Source organism: Populus trichocarpa, chromosome 19 (genome assembly GCF_000002775.5).
Source record: "Populus trichocarpa isolate Nisqually-1 chromosome 19, P.trichocarpa_v4.1, whole genome shotgun sequence".
In the NCBI taxonomy this organism is placed as follows: domain Eukaryota; kingdom Viridiplantae; phylum Streptophyta; class Magnoliopsida; order Malpighiales; family Salicaceae; genus Populus; species Populus trichocarpa.
In genome coordinates, this window is record NC_037303.2 from 76,879 (window position 1) to 88,037 (window position 11,159).

The window sequence follows — 11,159 nt, forward strand, 5'->3', positions numbered from 1 at the left end:
GACAAGCTATGAAAGTTTTAATTTAAAGGCAATGTATTCATTTTAATATGCTACCAAGAATTAAAAAGCCAAAACTACCCGTAGTTTATATTTTTTTACTTGAAAGGTAATTTAATTATTATATTGTGCAAAAAGAGACAAAAAGACCTTATTATTGCTGCTGCCAAGGCGCCTTATTTGTGAGAACTGCATTTTTTGGTGAGAATTAATGAGATAAAAACACTATAGTGAAAGTGCCAGGAGACTTAGTTTTTTGTTAATTTAATTTAATATTTTTCATTTAAGATAAAAACTACTATGCTGATTTTTTTAATTACTGCGAATTAAAATATTACTCCACGTAAAGTTCATATTTTTTTAATTAAGAGTATGGCTCCTAAGATTTTTTATCACGAGTATTTTAAAATTTTGTAGTTCTGATGTGGGCACGCACATCTTAAAATTCACCGTAAAGCATTTGCACCAGTTACACGTGCAAAATGAAAGTAAAAAATTAATTACATTCTAAATATTACTCATCAAGTAAGAATTGTAAAGAAATATAACTGAACCATCATATATTATATAACAACAACATTATTTTAAGACTCCTAATTGAATAAATAATGTTAATAAAATTAGGTAACCATACATTGACTAAAATATTATTAATTATAGATATTTCATAATAACAACAACCAAAAAAGTTTTATAACACATAAATATTCTTAAAGTATATCCATTAATTATACAACAATTTAATAATTAAATTGAAGTTTAATTACTGCAATGGTCTTGTTCCTTCAAAGATTAAAGTCTTGTATGGCTTCTACTACATGATATCATCTGTAGTAAAGATATATGTTGGTTTGTAAAAACTATACTTGCTTGTTTATAAGAATTCTTCTTGTTTTTTTTTCCGATGCTCACTTGAAGACTTCAACTCATCTTTTCTTTTATTATATGAAATCTTGGAAATTTTAGAGTAAATTTATGGACCTCAGTATTACTGGAAACTTACATGGTCGTTAATTTCAGAAACCGTAGAATTAATCGAGGTACATACAAGCTGGTCCGGATATCCACGTTAATAAAAAAAAAATTGAAAGTCCTGCAATTCTTATACTTGCCTATGGTATATGTTGGGAACATAGCTGTGTCAGAATAATCTTATGTATTTCAGATAAACCTTTTGATAGAAGAAAGGAAGTTACGCTGAACCTGTCTTCATCCTTTACATCTGGATTTGCACACAAATAAAGAGCTATTATGCTGTATGATAGTTTGTTGTCCATGAATTTTACGTCTTGCATTGACTAATAGCTGTTGTAACCCAATTTTGGATTCACCAAGATTTTCTTGAATGTTATTTTATTTCTATTATTATTTATAAAAATCCAAAAAAATTAAGAAAAAGGAAAATTCAAAAATATATTTTTCTCGAGTCAACCGCATCTTTCCATAAGAACCAATTCCACCGGGTCAATACAGGTCAAACCATGTCGGCCAAGTAAAAAATGAGTTTTCGGGTCAAAACCGTCATTTTCGGTCAAAACCGAGTCCACCGAGTCAATACGGGTCAAAACATGTCGACCAGGGTAAAAAATGAGTTTCAAGCCGTTTCGGGTCAAAACCGTCATTTTCGGTCAAAACCGAGCCCACCGAGTCAATACGGGTCAAACCATGTCGACCAGGGTAAAAAATGAGTTTCAGGCCGTTTTCGGGTCAAAACCGAGTCCACCGAGTCAATACGGGTCCAACCATGTCGACCGGGGTAAAAAATGAGTTTCAGGTCATTTTGGGTCAAAACTATTATTTTCGGTCATTAAAATTAATTTTTAGCGGTTGAAACGAGGTTTTTCTAATACTGAATTGAGTTTTTAATTTTACCTATATAAATATATATTATTATACATAATAAAAAATAAAAATAAAAATTTGTCAAAGGAGCAGGTGCACCGAAAGCAGGTGATCCATTTTTTCTTCAAAGCAAATCGGTGGTGATTTGGAGGCCCTGTCATTGGCTATAAATAGCAAGTGATAGTGCGCCAGAAAAAAAAAGGAGGAGGAGAAAGAAAAAAAGAAAGAAAAGAATTGCAAATACTATTCACGTTTTTTTTACTATTTATTCATGCGAGTAAGATATTGATTTTTATTAAAAACAATATGAAAAATACCAAATATATCCCGACACATCTCAGCCCTTGAAATATTCCAAGATTTGATCCAGTTGCGCCACGTCATCCGGTGTACCGAGCTTTCGGTGCACCGCGCCACACCAGATCAAAGCTCCGCTCATCCAGACCGTCGATCAACCTGCAGATCTAGCCAATCACAGCCATCCGATCGTTTCATCCGAGATCCAACGGTGCACAGTGTTCATCGGTACCGGTGTACCATACACGCATTCATACCGTAGCATAATCTCGGACTCTCTCTCTCCTCTCGTCGGCGACGCTCTCTCTCTCATCCGATCTCCACTTTCCGGCCGTCTCCAGCCTCCGCACCACCACAGAAAGGTTTTTCCCCTGCTGTAAAGAAAAACCCCGGTGGTTGTCATCGTTTTCTCCGCCTCATCTGGCTGGAAAAAGACCACGATCGTCGTCGTCCACCGACGCTTCAAACCGACGATTCTCCCTCTTCAGCCATCAACGTCCGTCGAGACCACCGCCATCAGAATCCTCGCCCTCAGATCTACCAAAAGCAACCATTTTGTGGCCGGAAATCTCGCCAGAAAATTTCACCGCCTCCAACAGTAACCGCGCGTGGGCCACACGCGCCGCCAGTGGCATTTTTGTAAATTTTGGAGAAATCCAAGGGTATTTCATTATTTTGCCTATACAGTGGCACTCAGGTAATTTTTTGGGGTTTCTACTGGTATTTTTGATATTTTTTATATATAAATGCTTGTAAATTTTCTTGCATGTTGTAAAAAATACAAAAACCAAAGTCGACACGTCTCTTTTTTTTAAAAGGACCGATGTCAAAAATGTAAATACCAAATATGGATTATGTCCATTATTTCTTTTGGTAACCCAGACGTAATTCTCCTTTTTAGGGTTGAAACGTCATATTTTAGATAAGTCTCCTAATTTTTAGGGACTGATGTCATTTTTAACGCGTCTCCTATTTTTAGGGACCGACGTTAACCATTTGAAAAAAAACAAATTACCAATAAACCCAAAATATAATGGATTATATCCATTATTTCTTTTGGTAACTCAGACGAGTCTCCTAATTTTTAGGGACTGATGTCATTTTTAACGTGTCTCCTATTTTTAGGGACCGACGTTAATCATTAAAAAAATTTACAAATAAGCCCAAAATATAATCGCATTTGAATCAAATAAAAAACACACAAGTAAGGGTAACCTTTTCTTTTGAAAGGATGTTTTAAGGGTGGTGTCTACCTTCCCTTAATCATAACTAACCCCGTACCCGAATCTCTGGGACCAGTGTCTAATTTGGGATTTCTAGTTCCCTCAAATTACTAGATGGCGACTCCAATAAAATCTTTGTTTCCCCCAATTGAGAAAAAAAACCCTTTTTATTAAATAAACAAAAAAAACGGGAGCCGTCGCCCGACGTCGTGTATCGACAATAGCCATAGCATTTTCTGAGAAAGTGACGAATGATAGTAGCAATTTCATCTTTCCTTGAAAGTCACATTGCTAAACTAAACCATTGACCGGCCCGGTGGTAATAATCGTAGAATGGGTCTTTTTCTTTTCTATTCCCCTTGTATTCTTTCTTTCTTTCTATTCCCCTTGTATTCTCTCATTTACTATATAAAAAAAAGATGATGGAAGAGATTATTTGACCGACTCCTGGATGTGAAATTGGAAAGTCTGAATCCAACTTCTCACATGTAACTCATCTTACAGTCATCGTTGCCATTCAAATATTGGCTCCGGAGCTGGTAAGTAGTAAGTACTAAGTACTCCTACACCCGTGGAACGAGCCTCGACAACTAATCAATACACGAAACATTGAAAAAAAGAAGGATCAAATTCTGCTGTTGGGACTCGTTGTCCCCTAGCCCTAGTAGGTAGTCTTTGATGGCGATGTTGATCGAATAATTCACCCGGTCAATTTGTGTGTGCAACAGCCCTTTTTCTGTCTTTCTTCTCCCCTTTCATGCCAAGGATGCCTCTCGGATTGACATTTGGTTAAGATAAGGGGAAGGCGCGCCACCACCTTCCTCACCTGGTTGGTGTATGGTCAGTTTTCTTTCTCTCCTCGATTTTTTTATTCACCATGTATCATTCGAAGCCAGATTACACGTATACTATATTATCATGAGCTGTTTTCGTGGCGATTTTCACATAAAAAATACAAATTTTATATTTAAATTTAAGAATTTATAATTTGAATCGATTTTTGATTGTTAATATTCATGAAAATTTATTCTAGATATAACATCCTAACATGGGATGTGTTTTTAAAATCAACTAGAAAGAAAACTTGGTCTTTTTTAATACATAAACCGGCTAGAAAACATCCCTTATCATTTAAAATATTTTGATAATCAATCTTTTATATTTTTGAAAAGAAAAGAAAAAATAACTAAGTTTTCTAATTTTTAAAAATATAAAAAAAATCCCGATTCCTAATTTTTTTTAATATTTAATTCGAGAATTGCCTAAAATAAAACCAAGACTTGCACCTACCCATTAACCCATGGACTACACCCACCCAGATCCATAAAATGGTCCCCTCCACGAAGCTTGGAGATTTATTGCCTCACCGCCATTCTAAGAAACAGACTTTTCTGAAGATTTGAAGATATTATCTGACCCAAAATATTTCAACACAGACTTTTCTACTATAAAAAATGTACGAGAACATAGACAAATATGTGCAAGATTTCCAAATTTCTTCCCTCCATCTCTCGCAAATAATTTATTGTTATCTTGGCCCTTGCCTTTTCTGTTACTAGCATTTTGGTTTAAAATCTATCATAAAGCAAAATAAATTAATTAATAAAATCATGATTCTCTGATTTCAATTCTTCCTTCTATTGTGGCCTGTGCATATATTGAATATGAAAGTTAGAATCATATACATAGACTGAAGCTATTGCTTCCGTTCCCTACACTGAAAACTCTTGAATTGGTGTGCGAACAAACATTAACTCATCTTGGTAGAGTCCCCAGTCGCCAGATTTTCTTAGCGGAAGCAATAACCCTGGAAAATTGTCATTATATAGTGAGTAGATGTGCATCCGGCACAATATCATATTTTTAATATGTATTTCTTTTCAGTATAGAAGTATTTTAATTAGGAACATATAATTTTCTTCACCTATTATTATTATTATTATTATTATTATTATTATTATTATTATCACTAGTGTCATTGATTATCATTCCAACCAAATTTATCAAATTCATAAATAATATTAAATAATAAGTATTTCAAAGGTCCAAATATAAAATATCAATAAAATCAAAAGAGATTTGATGATTATTTTAATTGTTATGGGACACATGTTGAAATATCCTTAATTATCATTGAGGATTCTTTCTAGACAAATTTGAAATTTTTAACTACAGTATCATTCCAATAAATATTTTAGATAAAACTCCTATCAATTTTTATCCTTATTATCATAAACTAAAATTTGACTCTTTTTATTTTTTATCTTATCTTATTTTATTGTTATTTTATTTTTTTATAAAAAGTAATAGAAAAAATAATAAAATAAGTGATGAAAAAAAGAATGAAATGAAAAAGAAGAAGGAAAAAAAACGAATGAAATGAATGAAGAATAAATTGAAATTTGAATCAAGACAATATAAATTGAAAGTTTGAGACTTAATTAAACTTTGGAGTAGTTTAATTAATCAAATCAAGAGCTTAATTAAAGAATTGATAAGTATGGGGACTTACTTGAAATTTAATTAATCAAACCAGGGGCTTAATTGAAAAAATACCAAAGTTTATGGCTGATTCGGGTTACAATTGCAAGCAATTAAAATCCGAGGACCATTTTGTGAATTACGATGAAATGAAGGGGTCCAATTACAGTTTATCCAGGGGGCTTGATTACAAATATTTCAAACATTTAATGACCAAATCGAAAATGGCCATTCCCATCCCAAGAACGGCGCCGTTTCCAAGTTCGTTTCTTCACCTCGCCAAACCAGGGGAAAGAAACGCCGCGCCACGCCTGCTAAACGTCCACGAAGAGTCGCCGACCGTTACGCCTGCATTAAAGTCCATGCAAGGTCGCCTTATTATCTGGAGGGGACCGCATGGCATTCTCTGACTATAAAAGCCAGAGAAAGGCCATGACAAAGGAGGAGGAGACGAAAAACAATCAGAGAACACAGACCGGAGAACCAGAGGATAGAAGACGAGCAAACGGAGAGAGGACACAACACAGGGGGACGGAAAAAAAAAGAAAGAGGGGAACGGGAGGACGAACTGAGGAGAAACTGGGGGGGACAGGGAACGAACCAGAAAAGCAGGGGAGGAACGAAGGTAATACTGAGGAACAACGCAGAGGGAGCATATAAAAAGGACGAACAAAGAAAACAGAAAGAGAAGGAAAGAGTGATCATTGTCTTTGCCATCTCCAGCACCAGAGACAGAAGACAGAGAGGGAACAGAGAACGAAAGAAAGAGAAAAAGGTGAGCAGCCAGACAAACGCACAGGGGAAGATCATAGAAGAGACTAAGGGAAAGTAGAAAAAGAAGAGAAAACAGAAGCAGCCGACCAATCCGCCATCACGTCTGCATCTCCAGAACTACCAGGTAAGTCTCTCTTCATCTTTTCCCCCGCTCTTCGAATCTAATTCATTTCTTACTGTTGCCTTGAATTTTAATTCACCATCTCCTGTAGCAAGCGTGCGTTGAACATTTCACGCGCGCCTGCTGCCCAACTAGATCACTTGCTTGGACAAATGATCGAAACGGGTTGGGTCTAGCCCAGCTTTTACGGGCTGTGCTAAACCCAATCAAAATATATATATATATATATATATATATATATATATATATATATATATATATAAAAATAACCAATTGGAGCCTGGCCTCAGGCCAGCCAGCCTAATTTATTTTGATCCAAGAGTATGTTTAGCAAAACACACCTTTGTATCGATCCCTTTTTTTTTTTTTTTTGTTTTGATATTTAGCTAAACAAGTCTTTTTATCATATCAGAAAATTTCAAAAAAATTTGTAGATCTTTTTGAATTTATTTGTAAGTCCCTCACATTTTTTTAGGTATTTTACTGTATAATTGATATGTAGATTTTTACTGTGAAATACAAATCTAGTATTAGATATATTTTTCTCTTTTTTAAAAAAATATGTATGCATTGATTTAAACTCATTTTACTGGTTTATTCACTGACCCTATAGTCAGGAATACCATACGTTTTTTTGGTTGTGTAATATTTACCAATGCTAGAGTTAGAAGTATCCATAATTGAATATTTATTGACGCCAGAGTCAGGAATATTACAAGCAGACCATCGGTAGCATAGTATAACAAACCCTTAACAATCTTAAAAACTAGCAATGCAACCTACCTTAAATAGGACGCTTAAGGGATGATAATATCTTCTCTTTTGCGTAATCAGTCTCGTACCATAAAATCTGTGTTGACCATTTAGGGTTCCTAGTGACCATAATACTAGATGACGACTCCTTAAACAAGATCTTTCCCTATCAAAGAACGAGATGTTAGAAATCTATTCTTTTCATTGATTTTTTTTAAGACTGCAGTGATATCAGGTGCGACACTTATATTAGAAGTGAATGAGTTGTATTACTCTCAATAATATTTTGGATATTGACCCTCATACAAGTTTTTTTATCCTTATATCAAAAGTGAATCATAATAAATTATTATTCTTACTAATATTTTGGATATTAACTCTTTTGTAGGTTTGTTATCTTTATATTAAAAGTGAACAATATATTTTCTTACAAAAAAATAAGTTTATATTATTTTTAAAATGTAGGTCAAAATCCTTTAGAATTTACAATCCGGTTGTAAAATTCATAAAATACTTTCTATATTTTTAAACATTCAAAAACATTTTTTGAATTCTTTTGATTTTAAGAAATGCTCCCATAATTGTTTTAGGATTTTTGCTCATATACAAGGAAACCTTTTGTTTAACCCACACAAGGCCTTACCCATCTAACCTGAATTTGACTCAATTAGCTTGACTTGAAATATTTAGTTTGACCATAAACCGAACAAAAAATTTGTTGGTTTGACCCGAAAAACAAACCAAACCCTAAATTAAAACCTAAAACAAATTAAACTTGCAAAAAACACAAACATGAATTTTTTTGTTAAAAATTAATCAAAACCCAGACAACTCAAAAACACAAAGAACAAGTCTAGCAAACATGATTTAAAATCCATATTAGACATGAACAAACCTTAGGATATAGGCATGATGGAAATCAATCACTAAACAATAATTAAGTATGAAACATTATCGATTATAAATCAATAATCACAATTTGATCAAAATAGGTTTTGGTTCAAAAGCAAAACCCTATGATTAAAACTAAGAAATCATGACTATTGATGTGAAATGACCCTAAATTATTGATTCACGAACTCATGTGAAGATGTTGATGCAAATAAACAAAGTAAAAATGGTCAAAATCAAGTAGCTACCACAATGTTTATACGAAGAACATTGTCTATAATCTACCTAGAAATGCAGGAATGTCATTCAACCCAGAACTAGCTTTTAAGGCCTACACGTAAACCTGATGATAACTTGGTTGCTCCCATCACAATAAGTTCTAAAAGACTCCTTTTGGGTTGCAAGCTAATGAATCTAAACTATTAATTAACTATCATAAATTTAATAATAAAATAAACCCTTAAACAATATCTAATACAGTAGAAAAAAATTCAAATTAAAAATAATTATTTAAAAATAAATAAATAAATAAATAAAATGGAATAATAAAAAAGGCTTCATGTTAAAATTCCTCCATGTAGTCCAAATCTCTAATGTTTCGCAAATTCTTGACAAATTTACATGAAATTCTCTCTCGTCTGGATGAATTAGTGGACCTGCGATATATGGTTGGAAAGCTTCAGATGTCTAATTTGTAGCCCAACTTTAATCGAAGGTCTTATTTGACATAATTGACAATATCAGTTTACTAACTTGACCCTCTAAAATATTATGTTCCCTAATTCCATTTGACTTAAAAATTTACCACAATATATTTTTATGTATATAATATTTCCTGTAAAATTCCAGTTTTTTTCAATATATGGTTTGAAAGATATGCCCAATCTTACAAAACTAGTCAGTAGATATTTTAATGTAAAATTTGGACCTCAATTGACCAACAAACTTTCAATTTCTTCAATTTGGCCCTTGATTTGGTAAATTTCAGCCCCTGTATTCACGCATCTTTTCCAATTTAGTCCTTGACATTAGATTTCTTCAATCAAGTCTCTAATTGCCCATCAAACTTTAATATTTATGCAATTAAACCCTTGATTTGGCCAAATTAACTACTAAAAATTGCAATTCAACCCCAAAACTTTAATTTCTTTCAATTAAAGTATAAATTGACTTTAAGAATCAAAGTTTCTTGCAATTAAGCCATAAATAAATTCATTTAAACCTTGAAAAATTCCAATTGAGTTCTTGAAAATTCAATTTTGAATTTCCCTTCGCAAATTGAATTTTCTTTGCCTATATGGTCATTATTGGTTGAAAATACACTGTCAAATTTTCTAATCTTGTATATTTAATCTTGTATATTTTGATCTTTCTCAACTAGTCTTTAGTGATTTCCTGGGTATTCTGGTACATTCTTCTTAATTATATTTTTATTTTATTTTCCTCCAACATTGTTTTTTTAATTTTTTTATATTTTCTCTTTTCTTCATTTTTTTTGTTTATGTGGGGCCCTAAAATTGGTAACAAAATTAGGTAGAGTATATTAGGGGTGATATTGTCTTTCTTACATACAACCAATACTCTTATCAAGACTTTATAGACTAGTTAAGGTTTTTAGTGATCAAAATACAGGTGACAACTCCAAACTTTTTAAACCATAAAAATGACAAGAATTCTTTGTTATTTTAACAACTTAAAAATCTTAATTCAAGATGATTATCGCGACGCCATACACATGTGACACACACGTCCCTAGACGTTATCGATGGGTGTGGAAATGCATTAGAAGTAGGGGTGAGCAAAAAAACTAAAAAATTGATTAAATCGAGAAAAACAGAAAATCACTAACCGAAAAAACCGAACCATGAAAAAAACGATTAAACCGATTAGAATTTTGAAGAAACCAACCGGTTGGGTTCAGTTTCGATTTTATAAGCCTGAAACTGAAAAAACCGAACTGAACCGAACGCAAACAAAAAAAACCGGAAAAAAAAACGAGCCAAACCGGTTCGAACCGGTTTTTGTTCTAAAAAAATCAAACCGAACCGAAGACGGTCGGTTTGAACCGGTTTTGCTTTTTTAAAAAAAAAAAATTGGTTTGGTTGTTTTTTTTTATAAAAACTAAACCGAACCGAAAATAATCACCCCTAGTTAGAAGCTTTGGTTGTGCATACTAGGTGCAAGGCTGACATGCTGTCTTGATTCACTTCTGATTCTATTAGCAACCACCAGTTTTTATGCTTATTTCATCCACCATTGAAGGTTGAAGTTGTTTGTTCTTAAACCCTAACATTTATAAGCTCACTCTATGAATTTGTGTTTGTACATTAAATTGAACTTTATAACTCATATTCTGGAATTACATGTGATGGACTATGAGTTTATTTTTTTGAGTTGTGTTTGCATTTAAACAGAGATAATAGTGTCAATTAATATAACTTTATTATTCACTAAATGACTATGAGATGGTGAGGTCCAATATTAGACCTAATCTTTGAATGTTGTTTAGTGGATCACAATAGTTTAAGCAGACCATATAAATACATTTAACATTTAAAATATAAAACATAACTTACTTTAAGTAAGATGTATAAGATAATGTTTATCTTTCTTATTACATAACTAGTCTTTTGCTCAAAAACTATGTTGACCAAGAAGGATTTTTAATTACTCTAAAATTAGGTTTTATCATATTTTATCCTTTTTACACATAGCTCATTGGATATCCTTGAAACAATAACCATGTACAAATAAATATTCAGAGACTAGATTAGTATCTG